This window comes from Hylobates moloch, unplaced genomic scaffold (genome assembly GCF_009828535.3).
Source record: "Hylobates moloch isolate HMO894 unplaced genomic scaffold, HMol_V3 SCAFFOLD_9, whole genome shotgun sequence".
In the NCBI taxonomy this organism is placed as follows: Eukaryota; Metazoa; Chordata; class Mammalia; order Primates; family Hylobatidae; genus Hylobates; species Hylobates moloch.
The window spans coordinates 60,085,833-60,109,190 of NW_026652284.1; positions in this window are offsets into that span (position 1 = coordinate 60,085,833).

Here is a 23,358-nt window from a genome sequence, read left to right on the forward strand (position 1 = left end):
AGTCCAGGGCATCCATCACTGCTCCCTGCCTCTTCCTTCCCAGAAACTGATGGTCCAGGCATAGGAAACCATCCCACCTGCTCTCCTCTGCCTTCCAGAAGTCCCTCTGACCTTCCATTTCTTTCCCCAAAGTGACAGGCCACCCTTCCCCAGAACCAGTGTGTCTACTTCCCCTCTGGCTCTATAAATTTTCCCAGCCTCTGGCACCTACAATGAGTCAGACTTTCCTGCTTTGGCTCATTTCTGCTGCCGTGGAGAGGCGTGGACAAGCTGCAGATGTTGAGTGAGATGAGACCGGATGGGGTTAGGGACGCTTAACTCTACATTGGCATCCAAATGAAATATTGCTCACATGTTCATGATTACTTTTCTGTCGAAAAGGAGGTTCTCTATGGCCAGGCGCAGTGGCTCAACCTGTAATCCTAACACTTTGAGAGGCCGAGGCAGGAGGTTTGCTTGAGTCCAGGAGCTCCAGATCAGCCTGGGCAACATAGCAAGATCCCCATTTCTTAAAAAAGAAAATTAAAAATTAGCCAAGCATGGCATGCACCTGTAGTCCTAGCTTCTTAGGAAGCTGAGGTGGGAGGTTTGTGTGAGGCCAGGAGTGCTAGACCAGACTGGGCAACACGGCAAGATCCCCATCTCTAGAAAAAACTTAAAAATGAACCAGGCATGGTGGCCCGTGTCCTACCTACTCTGGAGGCTGAGGCTTGAGCCCAGGAGGTCGAGGCTACAATGAGCTATGATCATGCCACAGCACTGCAGCCTGGGTAACAGAATGAGACTCTGCCTCTAAAAAAAGTAAAAATGAGGTTGCCCTGCTTCTTAACTTTGACTGATTTTTCAATGCTTCCAATAAATACGTATTCTTCTATGTGCCATGTGCTGTGCTAGGGCCTGAAAACACGAAGGTGACCCAAAAGTCATCCATCCTGCACTCCTAGAACTCACATCCTAGGGAGAAGACAGAGAATACACAGTGAAATAGTTATGGATGCTCCAATCCTTGGAAGCACTCCTTGGTAAGGAAAAACGAGGGGGTGAGGATCCTTTATGAGGTCTGGGAAGGCCTGTTCTGAGTTTGGAAGGGACCTAAGATCAAGAAGAGGTGAACTAGGTGGTTCAGTAATAACCAGGAAGGAAGGGGTGGAGACCCCTTCCTTGAGTGGTGGGATCAGAGGAGAGAGTTACACTGAGGGCACCGGGCCCAATTTTCTCCCATCTGCTATGTAGAAGGGATTTACCCCTGGAGTCTTTGAGCAAAGAACGACTTTAAACGTCTTTGCTACCCTGAATGCAAGGTACGTCCTGCAAATTGACCCCTTCTGCAGCTTAAATGGGACTGCCCAGGCCTGGCCCCTCAGGAAAAGGACCTTTTACCATTTGGGGGTGGGGAAGTGAGCAAGTGTTGCCTTTTATAATTCGTCTGTTCTGAAGAATCACCCTTTTTTGTTTTGCTCAAAGGCCTATTTTCTTGCCTGGTTTGTAGAGTCTGGGTTCAGTTACTTAATTTACCGTTCTGCAGGCTGCTTTTATCTGCGTTCCCTTGCAGAAGAGATACTCCAAGTGTCCTGGAAGAGAAAGACACTCCAGAATTAGGAATTCACTCGCAAGGCCAGGCCCAGGTGGGGGCCTCTCCAGAGGAAAAGTGGTAGAACCTCCAGGGAGGAACAGCTCATCCTCAAACTCCAGCTGCAGCATTTCTCTATGAAGAGGCTTAGGGTGGCCAGCTTGTTGGAAGGGATGCAACCAGTAGCTGGGTGTGAGACTGGCCTTGAGGAAGCCCCGAATCGTCAATTATTCATTCATTAGAGCTTTGGCCGCTGTGGAGGTCCCTATTTGGATACCCTTCATGAGGCCCTGTCTCTGTCAGTTTGCTGGCGGGTGCAGATGATCTCAATTGAACAGGCATGGGACATGGTGCTCAGGAGGACCAGAGGCTACACCTGCAGCTCTGAGAAAGAAGGGGCTGCCTCTCTCTCTAACCTCTTAGTGTAATTGTTGTATCCATTCTGAGGCAAAGGTCTTTGTCAAAACAAGTTTTAGGTAAAGCTAGCCAGTGGCTGGCTGAAACCTTTAGGGCTTGCTTGCTTATGTACTTGCTTGACAAATTTGTATAAAGCTCCTAGTGCTGGGCACTGAGCCAGGCCTAGAGCAATCAGGCTGAAAAGCCACAATCTCTATCAAGCTGCTCACAAGTTCTTCTTAACCACGTGACATTTAAGCCTCAATAATCTTATCTGTAAAATGGTGATATTGGCTGGGCACAGTGGCTCGCGCCTGTAATCCCAGTACTTTGGGAGGCCGAGGTGGTTGGATCACGATGTCAGGAGTTCAGGACCAGCCTGACCAATATGGTGAAATTTCGTAGATATTTTTGTCTACTAAAAATAGAAAAATTAGCCGGGCGTGGTGGTGCACACCTGTAATCCCAGCTACGTGGGAGGCTGAGGCAGGGGAGTCACTTGAACCTGGGAGGCAGAGATTGCAGTGAGCCAAGAACGTGCCACTGCACTCCAGCCTGGGCGACAGAGCGAGACTCTGTCTCAAAAAAAAACATGGTGATATTAATAATAGTTATTTTCCAATGTCACAAATTAAATATGATCAATTATATGAAGCACTTTACAACAATACTTGGCCACTAGTTAGCACCCAATAAACAGCATCTGTTATTATTGGCTTTTAATATACCTGCTCTGCCCATGAGTATATAAACTCTGAGCACTAAGTTACTTTTGTGTTTTCTTCTGATACTCTGTTACACATCTAATGAGGTTGAAAGGCAGTATAAATAATTATGTAGTAATTGGATATATTAACAGAATCTCTAGAAAGTAACATCCTTTTAACATCAGGAGAAGGAAACAGTGCTTCTTGTTAAGAGCACTAGATTATTTCGAGTAATATAAGCATCTGCTATTCATTATTAGTGAAAGTTTTGCCTTTTGAATCTAGAAACATCTCCTCAGCATGTAGTGCTATAAATATATGTATAAGTAAGGAGTGTACTCATGGAGTTCAGAGATGGCTCCTTCATGAGAACACAAGGAATTTTGACTAAGTGCCAGTTTTCCTTTGTTCCTCATGCTTGCTGCTTTCTCTAGATGCAGCATCTCAAACACCAGATTGCTTTGTGGCATGTCATGCCATGCAAAAGTGCACTTCCACTATCAACTTTCCTAATTGAGGTCAGATGTGAGATGCCTTGGTGCTTGCCTTGAAGGAATTGTTTAATTGGAACCCTAACAGGCAGTGGTATGGTACAGTGGAAAAAGCAGGGATTTCAAATCAGCTGCCTGGGTTCAAGTCACTCTTTACTAGCTGTGTGACCTTGAGCTTGTCACCACACCTTTACCCTCTGAACCTCAGTTTCCTCATCCATAAAATAATAGCCCAGCATTCATTTTGTTTTTTGAAAGGTAAGATGAGACAAAGCATTTTTTCAAGTGCCAAATGTTATGCCTTATGCTTTTAAGTTATGCTGATGATGATGATGATGTGAAGAATATGGGATGCTTCTTCCTGAGCCTTGCTGGATCATCAAGCCTGGAACTCCTGGCCTTCTTCCTGAGCCTTCCTGAGCCTCTTGTGCCTGCCAGTGAATTCCTTCACAATGAGCAACTCCATCTTTTAAAATATATATATATATATATATATTTAAAATACCAACATGCATTTCACAGAACATTAATTTCTCAAGATGCTTTGTAAATAAAAGAATCTGTTTCCAAATACATCTGGAAAACCACCTGTATGGTCTCGGGGCACATTACGGCATGAAAAGCTCAGAGACATTCTTAGCAAAGAAGCCTTATTTCCATTTGTCTAACCCAGCACTTCCCAAACTCACCAGTTACAGCACCTTTTTTCTTCACATAACATGTGCTAATATTCCATTGAAATGGCATACCAAGGAACACACTTTGGGAACTTGTCATAGCATAAGGGTGGATGCATTTTGCTTTTGGTTAAAGATGACGGACCCACAAAAAAATTAATCACAAGTGAAAACCAACTTAATACAAATTATTACTAAGTCAAGTGCTGAAATATAACTTTTGCTGAGTAATTTATCATCGCCCATCCCCAACCCTTCCGAGTCTCCTATGTCTATCGTTCCACACTCTGTGTCCATGTGTACACATTATTGAGCTCCCACTTATAAGTGAGAACAAGCATCTGACTTTCTGTTTCTGAGTTGTTTCACTTAAAGAGAATGGCCTCCAGTTCCATCCTTATTGCTGCAAAAGACATGATTTCATTTTTTATGGATGAATAGTATTTCATTGTGTATATATACCACATTTTTTAATTTAGTCATCCATTGATGGACACTTAGGTTGATTCCATATTTTTGCTATTGTAAATAGTGCTATGATAAATATATGTGTGCAGGTATCCTTTTGATATAAGGATTTCTTTTCCTGAATATATACCTAGTAGTCAGATTGCTGGATCAAATGGTCATTATTGTTTAGTTCTTTGAGCAACCTCCATAGAGTTTTCCATAGTTGTACTAACTTACATTCCCACCAACAGCATATGATTTCTCTTTTCTTTATATCCTCACCAACATCTGTTATTTTTTGACTTTTTAATACTAGCCATTCTGACTAGTGTAAGATGGTATCTCATTGTGGTTTCAATTTGCATTTCTTTGATCATTAGTGATGTTGAGAATTATTTCATATGCCTGTTGTGCATTTGGATGTCTTCTTTGAAAAATGTTTATTCATGTCCTTTGCCCGCTTTTGAATAGGGTTGTTTCTTGTTGTTGTTGAGTTGAGTTCCATGTAAATTCTGGATATTAGTTCCCTGTTGGATGCATAGTTTGCAAATATTTTATCTTGAGAGGATAGATTTTTGAGTCATATTAGAGAAAAGGCTTAGGACCAAAAGCTGAAGGAGTTATTTATATGGGAGATAATTCTGGTAAAAAAAAAATAACAATAATAATGTTACGTCAGCACCCAGGTGACAGTGTGCTGCAGAGAACTGGGACAGGTTAATTCTGTGCCACCACCCCATGCCCCCCACACACATGTGCATACACACTGCCAAATGGCACTCTGACGACACATGGTGATGACTGGGACTTAGCTATAGAGGCAGTGCACAGGCCTTCAAGACGAAGATGTCATTGACAAACAGCATTGAACATCAATGAGGCATTACCAAGGCGGGGCTGAGAACTTAGAAAGGGGCCAAAGTCCTATAGTCTGGCAGGAAGAGTTAAGAATCATTGGAATTTAGGCATTAATGTGACCTCAGTTGTAGTCAAAGGCTAGTGGGGCCAGGTAACATTCTAGTTACAAGATATGAAAGAAGTGAAACATGTTTAGATATCATTCCTGAATTGTGTTACCCCAAAATTAATATGTTGAAGCACTAACCCCCAATGTAATAGTATTTGGAATTGGGACCTTTGGGAGATAATTAGGTTTAGATGAAGCCATGAGGCTGGAGTCTTTACAATGGGACTAGTGCCCTTATAAGAAGAGACACCAGAGAGCTAATTCATTCTCTCCCAGTGCCATCTTTCTGTCCCTCTCCCTGTCTCTTCCTTTCCCTCTGTCTCTCCCTCTCTGCCCCATGTGAGAACACAGTGAGAAGACAACCATCTGCAAGCTAGAAGGAGAGCCCTCACCAGAACCTGGCCATGCTGGAACCTTCATCTTGGACTTCCAGCCTCCAGACCTATGAGAAAATAAATTTCTATTGTTTCAACCACACAGTCTATAGCATTTTGTTATCGCAGCCTGAGCTAAGACAATTCGTACTTCAAAACTTTTATAAAATCTTAATGTGTCTTTGTAAGTAGGCATTTTTGTTATAGATAAGTGTTCTAGCTCCCAGCTGTTAGAATGTGTTCTATTTTACTTGCCAGTAATTGAAGGAGCAAAATAAAAGATACAAATTTTTGCCACTTAAAAAGCCCTATTTTTAGAGCAATATATATTTTTCTATTTTTCAATGACTTTTCTTTTTCAAATCCATTATAGATGATAAATTAAAGAAATAAGACAAATTTCTTTCCAAATAAATGACAAAGAGCTTGGTATTTCTGGTAAGTACCACCATTTAAGAGGAGCTTGCATTTTCAGTCTGTAATTTTCTTTCTTGTTCTTGTCCTTTTTGAGCTTCTTGTCAAATGACAGTGAAAGGAAGAGGTGGTTTGTCTCTGCCGGAAATTCCCACTGTGCAAAACTGGCCCTACCGACCCTATCACCAATGCACAATACACATGAGCCTAGGACCCCTTTAGGCTTTCAATCCATCTGCCTCTCAAGCCAAATCCCCAGAGTTCATTGTTCCTGGGGTTTCCTTTCACCAGCCTTGCAACTGTCCCTCCGTAAACAACTTTCCCAAGTGCAGCGGGCTGCATGCTCGTCCTCCCTCAGAGTACGCGCTGAAGACCACAGCTCATTTCCTTCGATCTCAGTAGACTGTGTGCTTGAATCACCTTTTCTTTTACCCCCTAAAAACACTATAAAAATACTTCCATAATTTGGCTGTTTGGGTTTTATTTTTGTAACACCGTATTTAGTAATCATAATACATAGTATATAGAATAAAAGTAATGTATTTTTCCACTGAGGAAAGAAAGTAATAGAGACAGAAAGATGAGTTGGTAGAATTTTTCAAATACATGCCATGATATCTCTCTCTTTTTTGGGGGGGGGCGGTTGGGGGAGAGGGTTTCCCTCTGTTGCCCAGGCCACACTGCAGTAGTGCAATCATAGCTCACTATAACCTCAAACTGCTGGGCTCAAGTGATCCTCCCACCTCAGCCTCCAGAGCAGCTAGGACGACAGGTACATGTCACCATGCCCAGCCAATATTTTTAAATTTTTGTGCAGCAATGATCTCTCCATGTTGCCCAGGCAGGTCAAACTCTTGGTCTCAAGTGATCCACCAGCCTCGGCCTCCCAAAATGCTGGGATTACAGGTATGAGCCACCACACCTGGCCTAATTTTTAAAAAGCAAAATGTATTCAGTTTTGAAGACAGCTTGATTTGTCTTTGCTCATATGTGCCATCACATGTCATTGTCTCAGTCCATGCTCATTAGCACAATAATATTTAAAGGGCCTTTGAAAAGATTTATCAAAAATACTGAACCTTCAAGCATAGTTTTCCGAGAATTCGCAGCACTGAGTTAAAAGTTTTTGTTCTCTGTAAAATATATGTAAAATAATTTTGATACCCAGTTTTAAGAGTTGGTTTAATATTTTTTGGTGTTAAAAAATCTGAAAATGTTAATAGGTGTTCCTTAAATTCGTCACTAACCAAAATTTTACTCTGCTATCAGTTCATGTTAAATTTTTTTAGTGCTTAATTCAAACCACTTTTGTTTCTTCTAAAATTTTTTGTTTAAAACACAAAGACTTATCTTACTGTCCTGGTACTATTTATTGCTCATTTGCAACATTTTTTGAGCTTTTTTTTTCCTTGAAATTTGACTAGAATTGATTTCTTAATTTCACATGTACACACAAAAACACATGATCTTGTTTTACGATTGTTAATGTTTTCTACACGGGCACTATATTGGAAACTGTAAATACTCTGCCTTCTTGAAGTAGACACTCTTGGGCCCACATGTATGCACATATCAAAAGCCTTAGAGAACACTGAACCAGAGCACATTAGAGTATCATCTTCTTCAGCATTTTCTCTCTGATTCTCCATCTTGATCTCTAGGAATAGTTTTTATATTGCTTCTTTCATGTGTTTACTCATGGGATCTGGTCTCTGGGGCCCACAATTTTTAGCACAAGACAGAGAGTAAAAATATGTTCACAGGCTGGGCACGGTGGCTCATGCCTGTAATCCCAGCACTTTGGGAGGCTGAGGTGGGCAGATCATGAGGTCAGGAGTTCGAGACCAGCCTGGCCAATATGGTGAAATCCCGTCTCTAATTAAAAAAATATATACAAAAATTAGCTGGGCATGGTGGCATGCACCTGTAGTCCCAGCTACTCAGGAGGCTGAGGCAGGGCAAGCGCTTGAACCCGGCAGGCGGAGGTTGCAGTGAGCCGAGATCATGCCACTGCACTCCAGCCTGGGTGACAAACTGAGACTCCATCTTAAAAAAGAAAAAAGAATATGTTCACAGATGATGACTGAAGAAAGAATTGTGCAGGATTAGACACTTCAGTACAATGGACCAAGAGCGCTTTGACGACATTTTCCCCATTACCTTTATTTGTAGCATTCATGGAGTTCAGACAGAAAGCAGGAGAGGGTCGTGGTGGTCTGTGCCTTACACTTGAGGAGAAGGGGGCCTCATAAGAAAACAGGGCAGCAGTGGGATGGCCCACTGGAAAGTGATTATGAAGACCATGAGGACAAAGAACATGAAATGGAATAAGACAATCTAGTTAGGTTTATAAACAGAAGGGGGAGACTTTGACTGTTCATCATACACAGTTGAGGTGATACAAAAAGAATACCCACATAGAGGGAAAAAGTCCTGGAGTTGGGAACCTGCTAGGAATGAACCTGGATTAAGCCTATGGCTTCAGGAATGGAAAGAATAAGGGAAAGGAATTATGAAAAAAAATTGAGCAATACTTGGCGTATTATTGGATGGAGAAAATACTGCCCTGATAGGTAATGAGTCAAAAATCATTCCCAGTTTTCTTGCTGTAAAACTGGTTCTCAACTTTTAGCAGGCATCAGAATCACCTGGAGGAGGAGATGCTGCTGCTGGTGGTGGCCCAGAGACCACACATTGAGAACCACTGCTCTAGAAAACCATTTGTTTTTGCTGATGGAGAAACCTGGCTCTAATAGAAGGTAACTGAGGAGGAAAGGAGTTGCTTGACTTCAAGGCTATCCATCAAAAGATCACGATGAGTTATACAGTATTCAGCTATGCATCTCTGAAATCAGCCAAGCTCTTTTACATAAGAATTTTGCAATTTCCTAATTAATTCAGGATATATGTTAAATTCCTAAATTGAGCAATATGAATTTTTAGGTGGTTTTGTTGTTGATGGTAATGGTTTGATGTTTAAGACAGTTGCTGCTTATCTTGAGAAACCATGAACTCTCAAAATGTTTCCCAAGGGAAGGGCTCCATAGAGAAGAAAGGAAGCCATTATTTCCCCTATGTCAAAATGAAATGTTCAGACCTCTGAAACCTAAATAAATGAACAAATATAAAAGCATAGATGAGATCAGCCTTCAAATCTACAAAGACAAAGTAATCAAAAATAAGGTGTAAATTACAATGGTAATAAGAGAATTTAAGAATATATATAAATTATTTTAACAGAGAAGCTGTTTTCCTCCGGGGCCTATAGTTCAAAATTTTGTAATGCACAATGATCCACCCCCAAAAATGGAATATTGATTCAGACCCTAGGACTGCAATGTTTAAACCAGTGGTTCTCAACTGTTAGTGAGCATTGGAATTACATGGAGAGTTTAATAATAAACACAGATTTGGGGGTCCCCCTCCCCCTCAGAGTATGTGAATCAGTAGATCTCAGTGGACTCAGGAATTTGTAGTTCAAACAATTCCCAGATGATGCTGATGCTGGATATTTGGGACCATACTTCAGGAATTGCTGTTTTTGCTCTGATTCACCACTTGGCCACATACTAGAATTATCTGGGGAGCTTGCTTTTTTAATTTCAATTCATAGGCCACACCTCAAAACAATTAAAATTACAATCTCTTGGGGTGTGAACCCAGGCATCAGCAGTTTTTGAAGTTCTCAGGTGTCTCCCATGTGCAGCCAAAGTGGAGAATTTCTACTTATGTTAGTAGTTGTCAGACTTCAGCACACATTACCTGAAGGACTATTAAAACACAGATTGCTGGGGCCCTCTCATGGAGTTTCTGATTCTGTAAGTCTGGGTTGGGCTCAAGAATTCGCATTTCAATCAAGTTCCCAGATGATGCAGTCAGTCCTGGGACCATACTTGGAGAACCACTGGGTAAGACCAACTTCAACCCTGGCTGTATTTGGAATCTACTGGAGAGCTGGCAAAAAAATACTGAAGTTGGCTCCATTCTCAAAAAACAAAAGAAAACCAGATTGGGATATAATTAGTTTGGGTTGGGATCGGGCATAAGTATGTTTTTAAAGCTTCCCAGGTGATTCTAATATGCAGCCAAGACCTGGAATCACTGCAAAACCAAGCAAGGTGAAGACGCAGTAAATGTATCACTTGTCATGTTTGTTTGTCATCTGAATTTAAAATGACCTATTCTAACCAGAATATATTTCAACCGCCATATGCAGTATCTTTATTGAAAAAATATACTACATTGAAATAAATGTAAGATCATGAGGGTCATTTCTTTAAGAAACAGGGCCAGGCACAGTGGCTCATGTCTGTAATCCCAGCTACTCAGGACGCTGAGGTGGGAGGATCGCTTTAGTCCAAAGATTCAAGGTTATGGTGAGCTATGATTGTACCACTGCACTCCAGCCTGGGCAACAGAGCAAGACCCTATCTCAGAAAAAAAAAAGAAGGGAAAGGGAAGGAAAGGAAAAGACTAGGTTAAGTCAGGAGGGGATTCTCTCCACCCCTTTTATTGCTATAAATGCAACATACTGTCTGAATTTTTTTTAATGTTACATGGTAACCCACCCCTTTGGTGATCTGCAGCCAATCATGTAAACAGAAACATTATAACTGTTATTATAAAAGTAGTTTCCTATAAATGAGAACTTACACTTATATCTAAATAAACTTGAAACCTGATCAAACATCCTGGCTGCAAGAAAATAACTCTGGGTTTGGGCAACACAACCTAGAGTAACATTTTACTGCCACTTGATGTTTCTGAATATACAGGGTCATTTTTAATCAGGTAGCCTGGAAATAACTTGTCTGCTACAGACAGTAAAAGCTGAGATTTGGGATGGAGTTGGGGTGTGGGCGGGAAGAGTATCAAAAGGAGTCGGCTTTTAACTGGGGCTTTCTTGGACAGCTCTATGATATCAGTTAGATACATGTTTGTAAATAATTATTTCTACTTCAATTTTCACAGAAAATAGTGATACTATTGTGTTTTGGCAGCTGATTTAGTAAATTGCCATTCATGACCCTGCTAGAATATAGTATGCAAGATCCACTTCTTATGCCTCAGAAATTTAGCACTGGAAAGGAGCTTAGGGCTCATCAAATCTCCTAATTTTATAGTTTATGACTGACTTTACACCTACTAGAGTGGCTATAACCAAAAAGACAAACAATAGCAAATATTGGTGGGAAGCTGGAGAAAAACTAAAACCTCACGATTGGGAATTTATTGCCAATTTGGAAGCAGTTTGGCAGTTTCCTTAAAAGTTAAACATAAATTTACTATCAACTGAGCAATCCTGCTCCTAAGTTATCTATTTACCCAAGAGAAATGAAAACATGTTCACACATGTTTACATGTTCATACATGCTGCATGTAAATGTTTATAGCAGCATTATTCATAGTGGCCAAAAGGTGGAAACAATTCAAATGCTGATCAACTGATGAATGGATAAACAAAATGTGTTTATACCCAGCAATAAAAAGGGAAAACTGAGGATACATGCCACAACCTGGATGAACCGTGAAAACATGCTGAAAGAAACCAGACACAAACGATGACATATATGATTCCATTTATATGAATTGTCTAAAATAGGCAAATCTGAAAGAGACAGAAAATAGATCAGTAGTTGCTTAGAACTAGGGAATGGGAGAGGTTAGCGTTATGGGGGATTTGAGGACGAAAATGTTCTAAAATTGACTGGTGATGGTTGCACGTATCTGTAAATATGCTAAAAACCGTTGAATCATACACTGTTAAAAATATTTTTATTTTATGTATTTATTTATTTTTGAGACGGAGTCTCACGCTGTTGCCAGGCTGGAGTGCGGTGGCGCAATCTCAGCTCACTGCAACCTCCGCCTCCCGGGTTCAAGCAACTCTCCTGCCTCAGCCTCCTGAATAGCTGGAATTACACGTGCGCACCACCACGCCCGGCTAATTTTTGTATTTTAGTAGAGACGGGGTTTCACCATGTTGGTCAGACTGGTCTCAAACTCCTGACCTCAAGTGATCAGCCCGCCTTGGCCTCCCGAAGTGCTGGGATTCCAGGAGTGAGCCACCAAGCCCAGCCGAATCATACACTTAAATAGGTAAATTGTGTGGTATGTGAATTCTAAATAAAGCTGTTATTTAAAAAAAAAAAAAAAAAAAAAAACATCGGAATGTAGCCTGCTGGGAAACTTCAGACGCAAGTTTCTATCAGCCTACCTCTGAAATCACCTTGGCCGAGGCGACCGCTAGGCGCATGCGCACGGGGCAGCCAGCAGCTAGTTAGGGTGAACCCAGGATAGAGGCGCCCAGGCTAGAAGCGCCTGGCTCTTGGCCCTCGCTGTCCTGCCCGCTGTCGCCGCTCTTTGGCGCCCCCGCAACAGCCCCCTCTCAGCAGGACGCGGAAAGAGCAGGGTCCATGTCTCTCGTATATACCATAAAGAAAGCGCGTTCCCCGCGGCGCCCCGACAGCCCTTAGGCAGACGTCCCGCAGAGTCCCAAGTCCCTACGGTGGGCCCGCGGGCTCCTGAGCTGTCCAGGCCCCTAAACTGTCACAAGGCGGATATTTGATGACCGTCTTTCTTCCCTCGCTCTCTCCCAACAAAGGGTAACTGACCTCTCGCGTGACCTGGCCAGCGCTGAGGTTCCCTAAACACGCTTTCCCCCTATTGTGTGCAGACCCCCACAGGGCGGAGGCGAGCGGCGCGATCCACTGGACGGACGCGGCCCGAAGCCCCGGGCGCCCGGACCTGGCGGGCCCTCCCTAGGCGGGCGGGTGGCGCGTCGCCCGCCGCCGATCCGGGCAGGGGGAGGGGGGCGCTGTAATTGCAGCGCAGCTCGGGTTCCCACGCTCCTATTGTTGGCGACTTTGTTTCCAATTCCCATCACGTGTGCTAATTAGTTAGAGCTGCTGGCTGGCTGGGAGGCGTGTGGCTGGCCTAAAAGCAGAAAGATCACTTCCTGTAGGGAGCCGGGCAGGCTGAATACTACTGGGGCTTCTTTCTCTCTCCTCCTCTGCGCCTCCTTCTTGCCCTCCCAGGAGGGCGGGAGAGGGAAGGGAAGGGAAGGGACGGGGAAGAAATGCTGACTGCGGAACAAATGCCACTGAATTGCAATAGCAACCAAAAAGTTGGGGTTAGGGGGTAGGCTGGGGAATGGAAGGGGGAGAGTAAGAGCGGGGAATAGTGGAAGAAACAGGATTAAATGAGAAATTCACATTAGATCTCTAATGCTTTACAAAATGCTGTTCACAATTTTGATCAGTTAGTCATGTCAAGATTGGGATAATGGAGGAATTTTTTCATTTCCTCCATTCATGTTCAGTTTTTAAAAATCTGTCTTTACCCTCTGAGTAAAGCAAGCACAAGCATCATTGTACACTAGGGAAAGAGAAAAAAAGTGAAGCAAGTCATGACTTTTGAGTCAGTGACTTGCCCCTGGACCTAAGCTTCTGAGTTCTATTCATTTTGGCACTACACTTTTAGAAGGGGTGCGGTGAGGTGTCAGAGACTAACGGAGGATGGTAGTAAGTTTGAAAAATATACATGGGCCCATTACAAGAAAATGGTGCTATGTTTTTTGGCTTCTTGTTGGGCTGCAAGATTTAGGAACGCTCTGATTCTCCTTATGGAAGTCTCTACTTTGAAAATACCATAATATCCCTACTTCCCTATAAACGAGAGGAAAGTGGGCATTTATAAGAACTCACCTTATATGTGGTAGCAATAAGGGAGGAGATTTTGTCCTTTCTTTTGGAAAGTGGTGGAGGAATGAGGTCAAGAGTAACTCCAACATGCATTTAGCAAGGATGCTTTGAGCATCTCCTATGCGCTAGGCACTGGGCTAGGGCTACAGGCAGAGAGATAAAACATCCAGAACCTATCCTTAAGTAGCTTACAAATCTAGTTGAGGAGGCAGGTATGTATGCAGAGCAACAATTAAGGATGACTCAGAAATGGAGGTTTGTACTTGAGACTATGAGGCCAGAGAAGGGCCACAGACCCAGGCAGGGGAATTTGGGAAACTTTCTGGAGAAGGGATGATTCATTTATCTGACACTTACATGACAAGTAACAATTGTCCAAGAGAAGAAGGGAGGAAAGGGCATTCCAAAAAAAGAAGTAGCAGGGTGTACAAAAGGCCACCAGGTCAGTGACAGAGTATGAGGCACTCTGCAAGCAGGTATGCCCAGTGGCAGCACAGTGCTCCAGGGATAGGCGTGGATGAGCCAGAGAGACAGGAACCATGAAAAGTCTTGTTGAGGAGTTTGGACTTTATCGTAACAGACCTAAAGCAAAGGAGCAAAATAATTAAATTTGTCTTTTAGAAAGATTACCTGGGCAGCAATTTAGAGGTGGGATTGAAGGGTCTCAGGCTAAGGCAGGCAGAGGAGACTGGGTACTAACCCAGTGATTCAGCAATAAGAGATATAAGAGACTGAAATGAAGAATGAGGTGAGCCCGATTCAAGAGATACTTCAAAGGTGGAACTGACAGAGCATGGGGGCCATCTTGACTTTGGCAGTAAGCAACTGGAAAAAATGCGAGACGACTCCAGGTTTCCAAGTTGTACACCTAGATGCATGATGATGGGATAAGCAACCTGGAGGACAAAGAATAGGTTTGACATGGAGTGAAATGATGAGTTTAGTTCGGGCCATGTTGTGGTAGAAGTGACTGGAAGGTATCCAAATAGGGATATCCAAGAGGAATGTGGATATATGTATATGGAGCTCAGATGGGAAGGGGTGGGACCAGAGATGGAATCAGTAGCAATAAGAGATAGGAAGGCGGTGTAGTTTGCCTGTCACACCAAGCACCTGGATGATCACCACTTTGCAAATGCAGTAAGTCCTCACTTAACATCATCAATAGGTTCTTGGAAGCTGCGACTTCAAGTGAAATGTATAAAGGAGCCAATTTTACCATTGGCTAATTGATATAAGCAAGAGTTAAGTTTCCACAGCATGGTTCTGGTTACAAAAACATCAACAAACTTCTAAATAAAGACCCGAAGTACTTGTAATAGTAAACATCGAATAAATGTGAGCTACACATACATCTAAGAAAGATTAATATTGTTGGCAATAAGGGAGAAAAAATGAAAAGAAAGATAAACAAAAACTAGTAAGATAATTATTTACCCAGTTATTCCAATTCAGTGTCACAGGCCCCTGGAGCCCATCCAGGTAGGTAGTTCAGGGCACAAGGCGGGAATTGACCCTTGACAGGACACCATCCATCACAGGGTGCATGCACACACACCCGCACTCACTCAGACAGAGAGAGTTCAGACCTGCCAGTGAACCCAATATGCTCATCTTTAGATGCAGGAGGAAACCGGAGGACCCAGAGAAAACTCACGCAGACGTGGGGAAAATTCACAAGCTCCACACACAGTGGCTCCGGCCAGGAATCATGTTTTTCTCATTAATGTTGTAACAAAACAACATTGAACAAAATGTTATTCAAGGACTTGCTGTAATTCCTAGATATGCTGCCCCAAAAGCACCTTAGTAAGACTGTATGATCCCACTTACAGGAGGAATCAAAAGTAGTCAAATTCACAGAAACAGAGCACAAAGTGGTGCTTGCCAGGGTTTGTGAGGAGGAGGAAAGGGGTGTTATTTCATGGGTACATAGTATCAGATTTGCAAGAAGAAAAAGTTTTGGAGATTTGTTTCACAACAATGTGAATATACTTAACATTACTGAACTGTACACTTAAAAATGATTAAAATGGTAACATTTATGTTACATGTTGTTTTTAAGTTAATCAAAATAAAGGGTGGGAAAGGATTAAGGAGGGAAGGCGATAACCCTACCAGCTTCCTCTGAACAGTACTAGGATAAAATCTATTTCTCTTCTGCTGATGGCACTCTCACCCATTGTTGCTGGGGAGGTAAGTTAGGGCAGACATTTTAGAATGGACAGTGTGAATCAAGAACCTTCAAAATGTTCATACCTGGCCAGGCGTGGCAGCTCACGTCTGTAATCCCAGCACTTTGAGAGGCCAAGGCAGGAGGATCACCTGAAGTCAGGAGTTCGAGACCAGCCTGGCCAACATGGTGAAATCCCATCTCTACTGAAAATACAAAAATTAGCCGGGCATGGTGATGTACCTCTAGTCCCAGCTACACAGGAGGCTGAGGCAGGAAAATCACTTGAGGCCAGGAGGCAGAAGTTGCAGTGAGCCAAGATCATGCCACTGCACTCCAGCCTGGGTGACAGAGGGACACTGTCTCAAAAAAAAACAAAAAAGTTCACACCCTTTACCTAGATATTCCATTGCCTAAAATGGGTCCTAAATAAGACACCAAAAATACTGGGGAAAAATGAAGACATTAGATATACTTTTTTTTTTTTTTTTTTGAGAAGGACTCTTACTCTGTCACCCAGGCTGGAGTGCAGGGCTCGCTGCAACCTCCGCCTCCCAGGCTCAAGCGATTCTCCTGTCTCAGCCTCCCGAGTAGCTGGGATTACAGGCACCCACCACCACCCCTGGCTAATTTTTGTATTTTTAGTAGAGACAGAGTTTCACCATGTTGGTCAGACTGGTCTCGAACTCCTGACCTCAAGTGATCTGCCCACCTCACCCTCTCAAAGTGCTGGGATTACAGGCCTGAGCCATTGCACCTGGCCTAGATATACTTTTAAAACCAAGTGTACAATACTGGAAAAATAAATAATTAAATATAGTGAAATACCACAAAACTATTACAAATGTTTACAAAAAATTGATAGCAACATGGGAAATACTTATGAAGTTAAATGAAACAAAATTCAGAATACAAAATTGTATCCATACTTTGATTACAACTATGTCAAATACGGTCTATAAATGCAATTTTAAAACCTGGAAGAAAATATTCTAAAATATTTATAGCAGGTATTTCTGGTTCCCCAGTATTATTTATTATATAAGTGATTTATAAATATATCAAAGGCAAAAGAGGGAGAAATAATATTCCATTAAACATTTTTAAAGACTGAATATTCCTCCTCCATTTGAATCTCTGTTTCTTTTTGCTTTTCTTCTGTGGGAAAGAGGAAGCAGGGGATCTTAGCTTCAGGAAGTGATGTCAAACATCTTAGCCAATTCTAAGTGCTAGGAAGACAAATTAAGACCTTCTCCTTAATTGAATGTAATCGGTTAAACAAGGCCACCTGTGGCTGAGATGGAGCCAAGTCCTAAGGAGCCCCAGAGACGGCAGCTTTGGTGTTAAGCAGCCTTAAAGGTCGGCACCACCCTCTGGGATGGGCTTTTGATTCTATATCAAGTTACAGGGCTGTGCTAAAAGAAACATTCTAATCAAAACCTAAGCATGCGATTGGGTTTAGAAAATGTTGATAAAAGGAAGAACAGTATAGAATTTTACCTTAAGGATTTATTTCTTTAAACATAATCAGCAACCAAGCTAGCAAAGAGTGCCTCCTGTGTGCCAGGTACGTTATTAAGCATTTCATATATAATTAACTTGCTAATAAGCCCGTGAAATAGATTCTACTGTTATCATCACAATCATCCTCACTTTGCAGATGAGGAAAGTGAGGGACAGAGTGAGATTAAGTAATTGATTCAATGTCATACAGCTTATACAGGTAGAGCTGAGACTTGAACCCAGACAGTTTGACTGCATCATCTGTGTTTCTAACCGCTACACTATGTTGTTTCTCAAGATCTAAGATTATTCTTTGCTAGGTAATTGTGAATTCCAAACGCACCTTAAATTAAACCTTGCATTTGGAGCAAATGTTTGCAGTGCATTGCGATCTCCTCATGATAGCATAATAATTGCACAAGCAGCATTTGGGAAGTGGGAAAGTCCAGTAAAGACTGAATTAGCAAAGCTGCAATTATCAAATGATAACAAATGTCACAGACACTTTACACATTCAGTATTTCATCTGAGCTTCCAGCATAAGGTTGAGAAGATTTTGTAAGGAGTAATCGAGCATTCCCTCGGAAGCAGAAAAATTTTCACACATGGCTTTTTCACAGTGTGGCAGGACTGTCTTTGCCACATCTAGGATAGAATCCAGGTTGGCAATGGAAGAAGACTCCTAAAAGAGTGGATAGCCTGTTGGGCCCATATTCTTTTTCGCCAAGAATTATGTCCTCAGAAATTCTCCAAAGGTCCAAGTACCCTTTGAAATCCTATATGAAGTGAAAACAAACATCATGATGCAAGTCTAAAAATAAGCTCATCCTCTTCTCCCCAAACCAATTCTTCCTTCCAGATTCCTTTACTCAGTAAATGGCACTTCCATTACCTAGTTGCCTAAGCTACCGGACATTGTGATTGCCTCTCCCAATATCCATCCGCCCCTAAGCCATGATCATGAGTCCACCACGGTAATGTCATCTTCCTTGCTAGTGATTGGTTGAGGTGGGCAGCTCCAAGTTAGTCTAGCCAATGAAGCATGAAGAGAGGCTTGCCCCAGACTTCTCGGAAAAAGAGGCTAATTTCTCCCTCCTATTCTATCTGCCCAACAACAACAACAAAAAATGTCACTGGGGGTGGCCACGAATTGATTTAATGGGAAAACCAGCCTTAGGATGAAGCCAATGCTGGGGATGGCAGAGTAGAGACAAGGAATGTTTGGCTGATGAACCCAAAAGCCCTGAAGCTGGTCCCAGTGGTAAATCTGCTATTTGAGATAATACTTTTTCTTTGTTTTTGCCAGCACAAGAAAGGGTTTCAATTTTTTGCAACAGAAAGCACTCTCACTGATATATTTTGCACATTCAAATAATCATCAAGTCCAGTTGTAATAGTTCATTTTTCACACTGCTATAAAGAATACTGCCTGAGACTGGATAATTATAAAGGAAAGAGGTTTAATTGACTCACAGTTCCACAGGCTTAACAGGAAGCACGGCTAGGCGGTCTCAGGAAACTTATCATCATGGCGGAAGGCAAAGGGGCACCTTCTTCACAAGGAAGCAGGAGGGAGTGAAGAGCAAGTGCAGGGGAACTGCCCTCTTTAAAACCATCAGATCTTGTGAGACTTATTCACTATCATGAGACCAGCATGGGAAAACCGCCCCCATGATCCAATCAACTCCCACTAGGTTCCTCCCTTGACATGGGGGGATTATGGTGATTACAATTCAAGATGAGATTTGGGTGGGGACACAGAGCCAAACCATATTACCAGTCTACTCTCCTTCCTAAGTATTTTGAAACCTATACACCTCTCTCTGTCCCCATTACTAATAATGATCCTGCTCAGGCTACCAATGAGGTCTCTCATCTGAATTACTCCCAAGTCTCCTAACTAATTCCAAAATGCCTTGGTTCATTTGAGTAGGCCTGAAGACAAAGTAAGAAAAAACATGGGCCAGGCATAGCGGCTCATGCCTGTAATCTCAGCACTTTGGGAGGATGAGGTGGGTAGATCACCTGAGCTCAGGAGTTCAAGACCAGCCTAGCCAACATGGTGAAACTACACCTCTACTAAAAATACGAACTGAGCCAGGCATTGGTGGCACATGCCTGTAATCCCAGCTACTTGGGAGGCTGAGGCAGGAGAATCGCTTGAACCTGGGAGGCAGAGGTTGCAGTGAGCCAAGATCACACCATTGTACTCTAGCCTGGGCAACAAGAGTGAAACTTCATCTAAAAATAAAAAGAGAGAGAGAGAGAGAGAAAGAATATGGAAGGATGATGCTATGACAACCACAACAAGATTTCCTTATCTAGTCATAGGGCAAAATTTGAGTGACACCATGCCTCAGTTCATCCTAAAAGACACAAACCTCCACTCTCAACTCCTCTGACCTAATGGATCTTCTACTGAGTGGGCTTTTGGAACCACCTCATGGTGGTCATATCACTTCATTCATATCCTTATCTCTGAGACATCCTTTGCACTGGTTGCTTGCTGCCTTGGCAGTAATCCCAAATGACGGCAACTTCAGTTGAGTCCAAGTTATTCCTATCAGTCTTTGGACCAACCTTTATGGTGTGGCTTCACTTGGATACACCGGGGCCACCTTGGTAGGAAATACAGTTATTTCCATCAGTCCTGATTTCAGTTAGACTCTACAAGTATTTGGTGATCGCCTACTCTGTGCTTGGAATGTGTCAGGCCTTAAAAAGGGCAGACAGTGAGCATATTCTGTTCTCTGTACCCCAGTATTTAACACATAGTTAAATACTCAATATTTAACACATAGTTTTAGTGGTACCCAAAGCTATTTGTTAATGAACGTTCCCTTTGCCCCACATCCTTGCTAGCATTTTTTATTTTTATTTTTATTTTGAGACACAGTCTCACTCTGTTGCCCAGGCTGGAGTGCAATGGTGCCTTCATGGCTCACTGCAACCTCTGCCTCCCGGGTTCAAGCAATTCTCGGCATTTTTTATTTTTTGTTGTTAAATCTTGTTGTGCTTGTCATAGCATCATCCTTCCATATTCTTTCTCTCTCTCTTTCTTCTTTTTTTAGATGAAGTTTCAGTCTTGTTGCCCAGGCTTGAGCACAATGGTGTGATCTTGGCTCACTGCAACCTCTGTCTCCCAGGTTCAAGCGATTCTCCTGCCTCAGCCTCCCAAGTAGCTGGGATTAGAGGCATGTACCACCAACGCCCAGCTCATTTTGTCTTTTATTTTTTGTCTTTTTGATAATATTCATTTTAACTGGAGTGAGATGATATCTCATTTTGGTTTTGATTTGCATTTACATGATGGTTAGTGATGAGCATTTTTTCGTATCTGTTGGCCATTTGTATGTCTTCTTGTGACAAATGTCGGTTCAAATCATTTGCCCATTTTTAAATCAGATTATTTAGTTTTTTGCTACTGATTTGTTTAAGTTCCTTATATGTTCTGGTTATTAAACCCTTGTTGGGCAGTTTGCAAATATTTTCTCCCTTTTTTTTTTTTTTTCGAGACAGGTCTCACTCTGTCACACAAGCTGCAGAGCAGTAGTACAATCATGGTTTGCTGCAGCCTCAAACTACCAAGTAGCTAAAACCACAGTCATGCACCATCACGCCTGGCTAATTTTTTATTTTTGTAAAGATGGGGTCTCATTATGTTGCCTACACTGGTCTTGAACTCCTAACCTCAATCAATCCTCCCACGTCAGCCTCCCAAAGCACCAGGATTACACACATAAGCCACCTTGGCCAGCAATCTTTCATTCTTTAGGCTGTCTCTTTACTCTTTTGATTGTTTCTTTGTTGCACAGAACCCTGTTAGCTTGATATAAGCCCATTTGTCTATTTTTTAATACACTGTTGATGGGAGTGTAAATTAGTGCAGCCACAATGGAAAACAGTATGGAAGCTCCTCAAAAAACTGAAAATACACCTGTCAAATGATCCTGCAATCCCACTGAGATACATATATATATGTGTGTGTGTGTGTATGTGTATAATGTAAAAGAAAAATATATATATAATACATATATATTATATAAAATACATATATATATTATATAAAAGAAAGGAGATCAAGTCAAAGGGGTATCTGCACTCCCATGTTTACTGCAGCACTATTCACAGTTAGCTAAGATATGGAACCAACTTACGTGTCCATCAATGAATGAATGAATAAAGAAAATGTGTATCTATGTGTATCTATATACACATTGATATATATATACACAATAAAATACTATTCAGCCATAAAAAATAATGGAATTCTATCATTTGAAGCAGCACGAATGAGCATGGAGGACATTATAAAAAGTGAAATAAGCCAAGCACAGAAAGACAAATATTACATGTTCTCACTCGTATGTGGGAGCTAAAAATGTTGATGTCATAGAGGTAGAGAGTAGAATGATAAAGGGGATGTTGGGGGATACAGAGGTTGTTTATGGGTAAAGACATACAGTTAGATTGAAAGAATAGGTTCTAGTGTTCCATAGCACAATAGGGTAACTATAGTTAGCAATAATTTATTGTGTATTTCAAAATAGCTAGAAGTGAACATTTGGAATGTTTCCAACACAAAGAAATAATAAATGTTTTAGATGATGGATATCCCAATTTCCCTGATTTCAACATTACACATTGTATGCATGTATCAAAATATTACATGTACCCTTAAAATATGTACAACTGCTATGTATCAATTTAAATAATTGTTTGTTTGTTTGTTTTTTGAGACGGAGTCTTGCTTTGTCACCCAGGCTGGAGTACAGTGGTGCAATCTCGGCTCACTGCAAGCTCCACCTCCCGGGTTCACACCATTCTCCTGCCTCAGCCTCCCCAGTAGCTGGGACCACAGGCGCCCGCCACTTCGCCCGGCTAATTTTTTGTATTTTTAGTAGAGACGGGGTTTCGCCACATTAGCCAGGATGGTCTCAATCTCCTGACCTCGTGATCCACCCGCCTCGGCCTCCCAAAGTGCTGGGATTACAGGCGTGAGCCACCGCACCCAGCCCAATTTAAATAATTGTTAAACGAATCAAAGAAAGATATATTGGTGAATATGTGTTAGTCAGTACTCCAGCAACACACAACCTATTGAAGAGATAAACATGAATATAGTTTACCACAAGGCTCAATGGCATATAAAATGCAAAATAAAAACAGGTACTGGTGCTTATTAGACTCAAGTTCCTCTTCTAAGGGCTTTATGTGTATTCGCCTCTTATCTGTGGTTTTGCCTTCCATGATTTCAGTTACCAGTAGTCAACTGTATTCTAAAAATACTAATTGAAAAATTTCAGAAATAAACAATTAAAAGTTTGAAACTAGGCCGGGCGCAGTGGCTCACGCTTGTAATCCCAGCACTTTGGGAGGCCGAGGCGGGCGGATCACAGGGTCAGGAGATGGAGACCATGGTGAAACCCCGTCTTTACTAAAAATACAAAAAATTAGCTGGGCGTGGTGGCGGGCGCCTGTAGTCCCAGCTACTCGGAGAGGCTGAGGCAGGAGAATGGCGTGAACCTGGGAGGCGGAGCTTGCAGTGAGCTGAGATTGCGCCACTGCACTCCAGCCTGGGCAACAGAGTGAGACTCCGTCTCAAAAAAAAAAAAAAAGTTTGAAATTGCAAACTCTTCTGAGTAGCATGATGAAATCTCATGCTATCCTGCTCCATTGAGTCCAGGATGTGAGTCATCCCTTTGTCCAGCTTATCCACATGCTACGCGCCTGTTAGTCACTTCATCAGATCAAAATAACATAGTACAATATGTATAGGGTTCAGTACTATCCAAGGTTTCAGGCATCCCCTGGGGGGTTTGGAACACATCACTCACAGATTAGAGGGGACTACTGTATTAATTTATTAAATCCTCACAATGACTCTTGAAATATGTACTAGTATTATACTTTTCAGAATAAACTGATGCTCA